Genomic DNA, 11,946 nt, shown 5'->3' with positions numbered 1-11,946 from the left:
TTAAAGCACCATGTAAATATTACCTATTTTTAAAAAATAATAGCTTTTTATTTTCAAAATATATGCAAAGATAGTTTTCAGTATTCACCCTTGCAAAACCTTGTGTTCCAAATTTTTCTCCCTTCCTTTCCTCCACCCCCTCCCTTCTACAGAGAGCAAATAATTCAATATATATTAAAATATTAAATATGTGCAATTCTTCTATGTATATTTCCGTTTGGGTTGTTTTAGTTTTTGTTTGTTTGTTTTACGAGACAATTGGGATTAAATGATTTATGTAACAGCTAGGTGCTGTTAAGTGTCTGAAGTTAGATTTGAACTCAGGTCCTCTTGACTCTAGAGTACCATCTAGCTGCCCCTTGTATATATATTTCCAGTTATGCTGCACAAGAAAAATCAAAAAGGGGAAAAAAAAAAACAAAAAGCAAGCAAACAACAATAACAAAATACTATATTGTGATCTACACTCAGTCCTCACAGTCTTCTCTCTCAGTGTAGATTTATGACAAGTCTATTGGAACTAGTCTGAATCACCTCACTGCTGAAAAGGGCCCCGTCCATCACAGTTGATCATCACATAATTTTGTAGTTGCCATGTACAATGTTCTCTTGATTCTATTCACTTCATTTAGCATCAATTCATATAAGTCTCTCCAAGTCTCTCTGAAATCATCCTGCTGGTTGTTTCTTATAGAGCAATAATATTCCATTACATTCATATACCATAACTTGTTCACCCATTCCCCATATGATGGGCATCCACTCAATTTCCAGTTTCTTGCCACTTTAAAAAGGGTTGCTACAAACATTTTTGCACATATGAGTCCTTTTTTAAGGACCTTTTTAAAGATCTCTTTGGGATACAAGCCTAGTAGAGACACTGATGGATCAAAGAGTATGCACAGTTTAATAGTCCTTTGGGCATAGTTCCAAATTGCTCTCCAGAATGTTGGATCAGTAATACTCCACCAACAATGTATTAGTTTCCCAATTTTCCCACATTCCCTCCAACATTTAACATTATATCTTCCTGTCATCTTAATCAAACTGAGAGGTGTGTGGTGATACCTCAAAGTTGTCTTAATTTGCATTTCCCTGATCAATACTGATTTAGAGTATTTTTTCATCCAATAGAAATGTTTTTCATTACTTCATCTGAAAATTGTTCCAATCATTTGACCATTTATCAATTGAAGAATGGCTTATATTCTTATAAATTTGAGTCAATTCTCTATAATTTTAGAAATGAAGCCTTTATCTGAACCTTTAGATGTAAAATGTTTTCCCCAGTTTTCTGCTTTACTTCTACTCTTATCTGGATTGGTTTTGTTTGTACAAAACCTTTTTAATTTAATATAATCAAAATTATCCATTTTGCATTTTATCATGTTCTCTAGTTCTTCTTTGGCCACAAATTCCTTCCTTCTCCATAGATCTGAGGGGTAGACTATCTCTTGTTCTCCTAATTTGCTTGTAATATCACTCTTTATGTTTAATTCATGAACACAGTTTGACCTTATCTTGGTATAGGGTGTTAGGTGTTGGTCAATGCCTACTTTTTGCCATTCTGTTTTCCAATTTTCCCTGCAGTTTTTGTCAAATAGTGAATTCTTATACCAAAAACTTGGGTCTTTGGTTTGTCAAACACTAGATTATTATAGTCATTGACTATTTTGTCCTGTGAACCTAACCTATTTCACTGATCAACCACTCTATTTCTTAGCCAGTATCAAATGGTTTTGATAACCGCTGACTTATAATATAGATTTAGGTCTGGTACAGCTAAGCCACCTTTGTTTGCATTTTTTTCATCAATTCCCTTATCTGTTACTATTAAGCATGAACCCTATGCCCAGATATTTGGATTTTTATCCTTTATTAGGAGTTCTTGTTCAGTTGTTTCAGTCATGTATGGGTCTTCATGAACCCATCTGGGGTTTTCTTGGCAAAGTTACTGAAGTCGTTTGCCATTTCCTTCTCCATCTTATTTTCCAGATAAGGAAACTGAGGCAAACAGGGTGAAGTGATCTGCCCAGTGCCACACAGCTAGTAAGTGTCTACAGCCAAATTCGAACTCAGGAAGATGATTCTTCCTGACCCTAGATCTGGCACTTTGCCACCTAGCTGCTTTTTTCTGGGAGACAGTAAAGGAATTGTGGAAGATCTTTGAATAGTGCAACGTGTAAATAATATCCCTGAGTCACATGTGATTGTCAATTTCCTCACACATAAAATGGGAATAGCTATATTTGGGTTATGTACCTCTGTATATTTTAAAGTTCTATACAGATATAAGCCATTATTTCTCTGATCTAGCTCAAAGAAAGTTGGGTTCAACTTGTTTCCACAATACTGAACTAGAAGCCAAAGGCAGAAATTAAAATATTGATAATTTTGCTTCCACTAAGAAAAAAATTATCTTCCAATGAAATGTGTTTCCTTGAAAGATAGTAGGTCCCCCTTAACTAAAAATCTTGAAGTGTAAGATGGAGAACCTCGTGGGGGTGTTGTAAAAATGTTCATATATAGGGTGAACTAAATGGCCATTTCTATCTTTGAGAGCTTGTATTTCTGTGATTATCTGAGAGTCTTATATAATAAAGGTATTAAAGGGTACAAATCCCTTGTATGTCCACCTTGAAATGAGCCCTTGAGAATTAATATCCAAGACGTGTTTTGAGATACTCAAGAGAGATGTAAAAAGTCCATGAATTAATGATATATTTTTATATAGCATCATTCACTTGTAGCTTTCCAAACATTTGTCAATGCTCATTAACATATATATATATATGCAATATGTTTACCATTTATTAGTTCCATTTTATAGTAGAAGGGCACAAGGGGTTTTAAATTTCTTGACCAAGAAAAATCTTTAGCTCACTGACAACGTCAGAATTAATAAGAGGAAGAACTAGTAAGTTTTCTTCTCTGGAACATATATATTTGTCAAAGTGAAGCTAGAGAGTCCATAGACAAGTCCATAGAGAGTCCATAGACAATACTTACCTGAAGTTGTTCACTATCATCATGCTGGTAACTATAGGGTCTGACTATTGCTAGGCCCAAGGTAAGAAAAGAGAGTTCCATTTACTTTCTTTTTTGATCTGATTTTTCTTGTGCAGCAAGAGAATTGCATAAATATATTTATACATATTGGATTTAACATATATTTTAACATGTTTAACATATATTGAATTGCTTGCCATTTAGGGGAGAGAATGGGAGGAAGGAGAAAATCTGAAACACAAGACTATGCAAGGGTCAATGTTGTCAAATTATTTGTGCATATGTTTTGAAAATAAAAAGCTTTATTAAAAAAAGAAAAGAAAAGAGAGTTCATGTTTGGTCACTGATTGACCCATCTATGGGTCTAATAACTGGTTGTTAGCTTCATTTAGGTAATTATAGTTCGTTTGGCAAACGTCATCTAATCCAGGTATGCAAAGTTAGTGATCTTTCCTAACTACAAAGCCCTGGTGATTAATAAGGGGCAGGCTACCTCCCTGAGGTCCCCTCCCCACATGGTCCCTGTGAATCTGCCCAATAACAACAATCTGAGATGAAGGTGAAGAACCAAAGTTCTCTGAGACACACCTTGAACCTTTATCACCATCCAGTAATTACACTAAAGGATATGAAGGTTAATAAACTGCCTGCATTGTGATCCTGGAGAGTTGTGTTCTAAGTACCTCAATTCAAACTTGGAAGATACTACAGCAGTGGTAACCACATATTCTCATATATTCTAAATAAAAGAATTTGACAGAGAATTATATACATTAAGTACCTACTATGTGTTAGATGTGTTAAGCACCAGATACGCAATCCTGCCCTCAATAAGCTTACAATCTAATGAAAAAAAATAAAAAGACAAAACAATTAATTACTCACATTATCACTTTTTTGCAATCCAGAAATGCCATGTCATTGGGAATAAATAATAATACCTTAAATTTTTACAGCACTTTTCCATTTCAGAAGTGTTTTCCACATCTCATAGTGAGATTTGGAAGGCAGCTATGCTAACCACTATACTACCAATGCTATGGTGAGATTTGGAATTGGAAAATCTAGATTTGAATAGTGAGTTTTTCCTCTTACTACCTGTGTGACCATGGATAAATAACAGTCTCTCTTTACTTATATTTTACTTAATTTCCTTACTTACTTTACTTAATTTACTTAAATTTTCTTACTGAAAAAGTTAGGGGTTCCATTATAGGATTTTAAAGTTTCTAGCATCTCTAAGCTTATTATAATTATTCCCATTTTATAGCTAGGACTCAGTAACTTCCCAAGGTAATTCAATTAGTAAATTATGGAGCCATAAATAGAACTCAACTCTTTTATCCAAGCCATGTATTTTACACAATACAAGTCCTCAACCCCATTAAAGGTATGAATCTAGGTAATTAAGATGTAGTCAGCTCCATTCCCTTTAAAAAAAAGTGTTAGGTTTTTTTTTTTTTTAATCCAACCCTCCTCCAAATTTGTAAGAATGTTTTTAAGCCTAAATACATGAGAAGATCATAATGCTATTGTCTACTCTGAGAAACTTTTTCTTGTTTTCCTATGTCCTATATCTATGATCTTATGGGCAATCCCTCTCTTAATATAGGTTATAAATCCTACGTATATGATCATAAATCGAGAGCTGAAAATGGCCCGACTCCAACCCCTTCATTTCACTGATAAACTGAGGGCCAGAGGACACTAAGTAACTTTCCCACAGTTATATAGCTAATAAGTGTTTGAGGCAGAATTTGAACTCAATTCTTCTTCTTATTCTGAGCAGTCTTGTATATGTTTTCCCACAAATTTTTTGTAGAGAACTAATTACTTAATTAAAGATAAACTGAAAATGAATGAATGGAAATTAAAGCAGTAACTTTCCTAATTTGCAGAATTATACTTCTTTCATATGCCCGTATTCCACTCACAAATTTAATTTTTCTCCTCTTTGGGCTGGTTTTCTTTACACCATCAGTTTTTGTTCTGGATATAAGTTCAGCAAAACTTCGGATCTTCTCCAGAGTGGAGTTACCACATATCTACATACACACAGAGGGAGACACACACACACACACACACACACACACACACACACACTCTTCATTTGTATGTTCTGAACATTTCCTTAAATTTACACTTTGATAAAGCTCTAAATGTCTACTGTTAAATTACCCTATATGCTTAAATTAGATGTTGTTGGTTAGTTGTTTCAGTCATGACCCCATTTGGGGTTTTCTTGGCAAAGATACTGAAGTGTTTTACCATTTCTTTCTCCAACTCATTTTATAGATGAGGAAATTGAGACAAAATAGAATTAAGTAACACAGCTAGTAAGTGTCTGAAGCTAAATTTGAACTCAGATCTTTCTGACCCCAGGCTCAACACTATCTCTACTGTGCCACCTAACTGCTCTTTAAATGAAATACTTGTATTTTATTACTTTTTTAAAAAATAAAATAAAATAATGAATTTGACTTAATCTTGGCCCAAAACCAAATTTCAGGGAATTGACTTAACTAACTAGTCAATTAAATCGATTGAACTAAAGGACAATTAAGACAATCCATTGGTCAAGTTCATGAAAAATATAGTGAATGAGTGATAAAAGGAATCAGTTTTATTAAACTGGTAAGTTCAACAAAATTAGAGAACTGGTTTGGTGGAACATAGAGCTGAAATCCAGGTTTTGAAATCATTAGTATTAAAGTATTAACTTTTTCTAATGTGGGAGGAGGTAACTCAAAGTCTCCAGTGTCAAGTTCTTATTTTCCTAATAAAACGATTGGAAAGTCTTTTTCCCACTAGCAAAGGTGAACTGAAGCAAACAGCTCTATACTAGCAAATAATATTTCTGATAATATTTCTTAAGAACTACAGTATATTCCTAGATTATAGATACTGTGAGTTGGCAAACATGAAAAGGGAAATAATTGTAAACTATATACATGATTCAGCAACAACAATACTACCATAATTCTAATTCTAAGATATAACAAGATAATTTCACATTATAAACAATAATATTAGCAACAACCCCCCAGTGGTATGGGGTGGGAACATGATATGCTGCAAGTTTGGGGCTATTTTTCTGAACTGACAGAAAAAATCCGTGAATAATCAATGCAGTGATCTATGTGACAGTGAAATGAACATCCTTCAAGTTCTGCTTTCTGGACTATGATGTTATCTAAGAGACATGATTTAGACACTGTTCTCAAGAGAGGGTAAAAAACAATTGGTCTCTAAGGTCCTATGCAGCACCTCTGATCATATATTATGACCTGTCTCCAGCTCCTCAGAAGGAAAACACAATGAATATTCCACATCACAGGACTAGAATGAGCAGAGAACAATGGGCTTATGCAGAAGGAATATAGAACTGACAGAAAGGGAAAGATAAAAGAAAGGAAATAGAAGAAAAGAAGGGAATAGTGAGGAAGAAAGAGAATAAAAACTTTTGAGAAGAGCGAGGAGAGACAAATGGGGAGAAAGAAAAGAATGTTGCAGGGAGTGATCAGTGCTGCCAATAGCTTTGCCATGGATCCCAGTTAGTAGCATCAGTGCCACAGAGTGCCTACACATTGGTAGACCATTGCACTTTGCCAAACATTATCAAGAGTGTAAGGTACTCTAGCAAAACAAAAATACAATTGCTAACTTCCTTTCAAGGATGCAATAACTATACAGATACCAGATGACTTGAAGGAATCAGATAAGCAATCAGAAAAAATTTCATGGAAGAAGTGGGTCTTCAGTTGATTTTTGAAGAATGATTAGGATGATAAAATCAGAGATGAGTAAGGACTCCATTTCAGATTTATGCAAGTGCACAAGGAGGAGATGAAACCCAAATAGCAAACAACTTGAAGTCTAGTTTGGCAAGAAGAAAGTGGATGAATTGGAATAATGTTTATACATTAGTTATAAAGGGAGAGTAGAAGCCATGTCTTTCTTCTGTGTAGCAAGCAGTGAATATGGTGTTGGTTATTATTAGCTAATATTTGGTAGATTCCCTAAACAGAATTGTAGGCAGATGCAATTACTAATTAGCCAGACTCTTGCCCCACTTGAAGACTCAGAAAAAGGTGGAGTTCTCCAGGATGGCATAGAAAGAAGCTAGAAGTTACAAAAATATCTGTTTGAAGAGATATCAAAAGCAATCTACCAGTACAGGAATCTCTATTATGGGAATATTGTGAAAGAGTTGCCTGTTTGCAAATTTTTAATTAGGATCCCAGAATCTGAATTTAAAATACTAAATTTAGAATATGGCTACTATTATTTCCCATATATTTGGTGCAATTATTTTCATTCATATTTTGACACAATTTACACATTGTGATCTACACTGAATTCTTGTCAATATTCAATCAATATGCAATTATTAATCATATGGAAGATACTATGCTAGGTACAGAAGATATGAATACAAGAAATGAAACAATCCCTTCTCTCAAGCAGTTTACATCCTATCAGGAAAAAGAACATTAGTATATATAAATATGTAGAATAAATATAAAACAAAAGCAAAATAGGTAAGTATAAAGTGTTGACATCAGTGCCAAAGATTACTGCCTTGTAGAAACCTCTTACACACAGTTGGACTTCTTGGTCAAAATATATTCAGCCCTTCTCTCTCCTGAGCTCCAATTGCCTACTACACATTTAATAACTGGGACAGTAGTGGTGCTTTGATAGTAATAGGAAGAAAGGAAAGGGGCAGTCAGGATAGATGATTGGTTTTTCGACATGATGAAAGGAAGATGTCTATCACATATTCAGTCAAAATGCCCAATAGGCAATTGGGAAGGTGAAGTAGGAGATAAGATTGGAGGTTCAATTAGATAAGATTTAAAATCATGAGCATAGAGATATAATTGAATCCATGGGAGCCCAGATGATCAAATGAAATGAAATGAAGAAGAGGATCTGGCCATGACAGAGGCTTGGGGGACACCCATGTGAGTGGGTGGGACCTGAGTGAAAGTCCAGTAAGAGAGTCTTAAAAGGAGCATCGAAAAAACCAACAGTGTTAAATGCTGCACAGAGATCAAGAAGGGTGAGGTCATTAGATCTAGCTACTAAGAAATTACTGATAACTTTGGAGAATACAATTTCAGTTGATTGATGACATCAAAAGCTGCGCTGCAGAGAGTTGAGATCCATCCTTCTTTCATACAGCTGCCAAGGAGATGATAGGTTTGACCATAACATTTCTGTACTCCATAAACTCCAAAGACTTGTCTTTAGGATCAACTAGAAACTCCTCTTTGGCTTTTCAAGCTTTTCCAAATAATCTTTCCAACTTTGTTCTAGATTCTATTTTCCTTTCTCTGTTCTTCAGTTCAACCAGACAGGCTTTCTTGCTCTTCCTCACACACATACAAAACACTCCATCCTTGTCCCTTTGACTCTGCATTCACTGACTTTCCTCCTTCCCTCCTCCCATGCCTGGAATCTCCATCCTTACCACTGCAGCATCTCAGAATCCCTGATTTCCTTAAAAAGATTTCTGAAATGCTACCTTCTACATCAATCCTTCAGTATTTAGTGCTACCCCAATTTACTTTTTAATGTTTTGTTTGTATTTCACATAAAAACACATTTTTAAAAATCTGATAGAATTGTCCTTGAGGGCAGAACCACTTCATTTTTTGACTTTGCATACCCAAAATCTAAGACAATGCTTGATTTAATCAATGTTTTTGGTTGATTTATAGATAATTGGTATCTTCATCATCCCAAAATATGTATTTTATAATGTCAAATTTTTAAAAGTGTGATTTCTGGTGAGTTTCATTCCAAAGACACACCCATCATCCCTCATCAAGTCTAATCTATTGCTGTAGCAGATTAGCTAATGCTAAGCTTTAGAACATTAGTCTCTGAAGCTTAATAAACAATATTTATATATCTCTATATATTTATAGCGATATATCTCTATATATACATACATTAAAATGTATACAAACATCTGAATATACATATGTACAAATATACATATGTATATATACACAAATACCTACAGGGCTTATATATGTGTATAAGTATATAGATAGATAGATAGATGTATCTATCTATCTATCTATCTATATATATATACACACACACACACATATTATATATATACATCTATATTTAGCTCCTATTTTACACATTATGCTAAGCACTAAGGATACAAAAATAATGAATAAATCTCTACCTTCAAGGTATTTCCATTCTAATGGAGAAGACTAAAATACTTAAGGAACCATATACTCAAGACATACAAATAAATGCAAAGCTGATAACTGTACAGCAGTATGAGAGGGGGGAGCTTTCGGAGGAATCAGAAAGGCTACATGTAAAATATAATGAGTGAGCCACACCACAGACAAATCTCTGAGAAGGAGATTCAAAGGTGATGTATTTCAGGCAGAGAGGAAAGATGGACTGTCATATGTGAGAAACAGGAAAAAAAAAAGCTAGAGTTTTTCTGGCTCACAATGCAGGAGATGGAGTAATAGACATTAAAGATGGAAAGGTTGGTCAAAGCCAAGCCATGTAGGGCTTTAAAAGCTAAACAGAGGAACTTCCATTTTATCTTAGAGGCAGATAATAGAATCTTCAAGGAATTTATTGAGTAGGGAAGTGATGTGGGTAATCTCAAGTAGAATTACTTTGACAGCAGTATAGAAATGGACTGGAATTAGGAGAGACGAGAAAGGGACACTAATGAGGCCATTGCAATAAAGGAAAAATGAGGGACTTTTCTAAGGTAGTGACTATGAGATGAGAGGGATGAGAGATGAGATGGCTGAGATGGTAGAAATTTAGAAACTTGGCAAATGACAGCAAATATGAGATGGAGGAACCAATTAAACAACTTTTTAAAGTTGTTTAGACCTGGTTTGAGCTTCTTCTGAAGAGCAAGGAAGTACATGACAGTGTCACCAAATATATGAAATGTGGCCGGGGTGATCTCATGGGCTCTGGCTCCACGAGGATGTACAAGTGCTTCAGTCCATCAGCTTAAACATCCACTATGTGCTAGATGTTCTTCTAAGAAAGAATTGGGGATCCTAAGAGAGGCAAAAAACAATTCCTGATCTCAAGGAGTTTACAATCTGGGGGAGGAGCTGACACAAAAAATAGATATATACAAAGCAAATGATATACTAAATAAAGAGGAAATAATTAAAAGAGGTAACGTACTGGAATTAATAGGGGCTAGGCCTATAGAAAATAAAATTTTATTAGTTAGGACTTAAAAGGAAGTCAGAGAGATCAACAGTTGGAGAACTCACCACACATTGGTCTCTTGCTGAGGTACAGGCACTTCCACCTAGTTGAGAAGAGAACTTTTGATTGGTTTCTGTGGCACATAGTAGGTGCTTAATGAATGACTGACAGACCGGGTGTTGTATCCAGTCACTGAGTACCTTTCAAGACAAACTGTAAGGGGGAAAACCTCTCATCAGAGGCAGAACTAGAAAGGCTTCAAATCCCTTTTCTCATTCAGGCTGCTCTTAGGACACATCCATCCCCGCTGTGCTGTGAGTTTCCAGCAAGGTGGGAATCTTTTCCCTACCACCTCCTCTTCCACTAGCAATGCTTGTCATATTGCAGCGAGAAGATGTGTAATCGAGAGGAGCAGAGACTGGATTTAAGTTCCCACCTGCCTCTTCTTTTCTTTTCTTTCCCTCTAATCCTGAGACATTTCAAAGTTTAGCAAAAGCTATTTCTGAAAATTCTTAGGTAGCTGAATCAGTGCCTACTGCCCAGCAGGAGGCATTCCCCCATAATTACTCTTAGATTAAGATAACCACTGATAATCCTGAACTTGAAGGGAACCTGAACTTGAAGGAACTTCAATAGTTCACATAATATAGATCCCAAGTGAAGGTTAAATATCTGTTCAGCAATTCTACTGAGTTGTCTTTACCTTTCAAGAAGGCATAACTGCTGTGAATAGCTGTTGTTTTAAAGCATGTTAATATGCACTTATAAGTCTTCTGGGTTTATACATTTCCCTGATAGTAAATGAAAAAAAAAAAAAAAAAAAAAAAGGTATTCTATACTTGATATCCACTTTGTATACCACGTTTTTGTTTTTTGTTTTTTGTTTTTTTTTTTTTAATGATCAGGCCCCTTCAGGAAAACCTTACACATCAGCCTTACCCTAAATTTTTAGAGATTCTTCCTGACAGAGCGAGAAGAGATCTGATTCTTTAGGTCAACTTACCCCCAGGATGAATCCCGGCACCCTATCATTCCATATTGCCTCTTTCCTGACTCTGAGCATTAGTGACAAGTTAGCATTTGAAAGAAAGATTAGATTTGCTCTTTTTTGGATCCTTACAATTAGGAACAATGGATTCAAATGGTAAGGACACCAGTGCTAGTTCTATAGAAAGAAAAATATTCTGATTTAAAAGAATGTTAAAATTGTTTTTAATGTATAATTGGGAAAAATAAAATTACTCAAAAATGAAATCTAAAAAAGATGAACTCTAATGAGAATTGACTAAGAAATTGTTGTAATTACTGTAATTGTTAAATGGGAAAAATAAAAAGATTGTCATAAAAGAAATTAAATTATTTTTATTGTATGAGCTCCTTATTCCCGGAAAACTTCAAGAAGTTATTGGATGGCCGCAACAGAGGAAATGTATGCTGCTCACCTACAATATCTGATAAAGTAATTAAATAGAATTCTGTACACAACACATTTATTAAAGATATATTGTATACAGAAACTGGAAGCGGGCCTGGGGGGAGGGAATAATTTAGGTAGTCCTCCTTGTCCTCAAGGAATTTACCCCTTATTATATGCAGGATATCTATATAAGGATAGACTACTTAAACCTAGTAAATGATCATGTAGGTTGATCCTTACATAAGCATTTATTAATCTCCTATGTGCCAGGTACTATGCTAAGCTCTAGAACC

This window comes from Sarcophilus harrisii, chromosome 5, assembly GCF_902635505.1.
Source record: "Sarcophilus harrisii chromosome 5, mSarHar1.11, whole genome shotgun sequence".
NCBI classification, from domain to species: domain Eukaryota; kingdom Metazoa; phylum Chordata; class Mammalia; order Dasyuromorphia; family Dasyuridae; genus Sarcophilus; species Sarcophilus harrisii.
The sequence above is the reverse complement of the archived record's forward strand: the minus strand, read 5'-3'. Positions refer to the sequence as shown.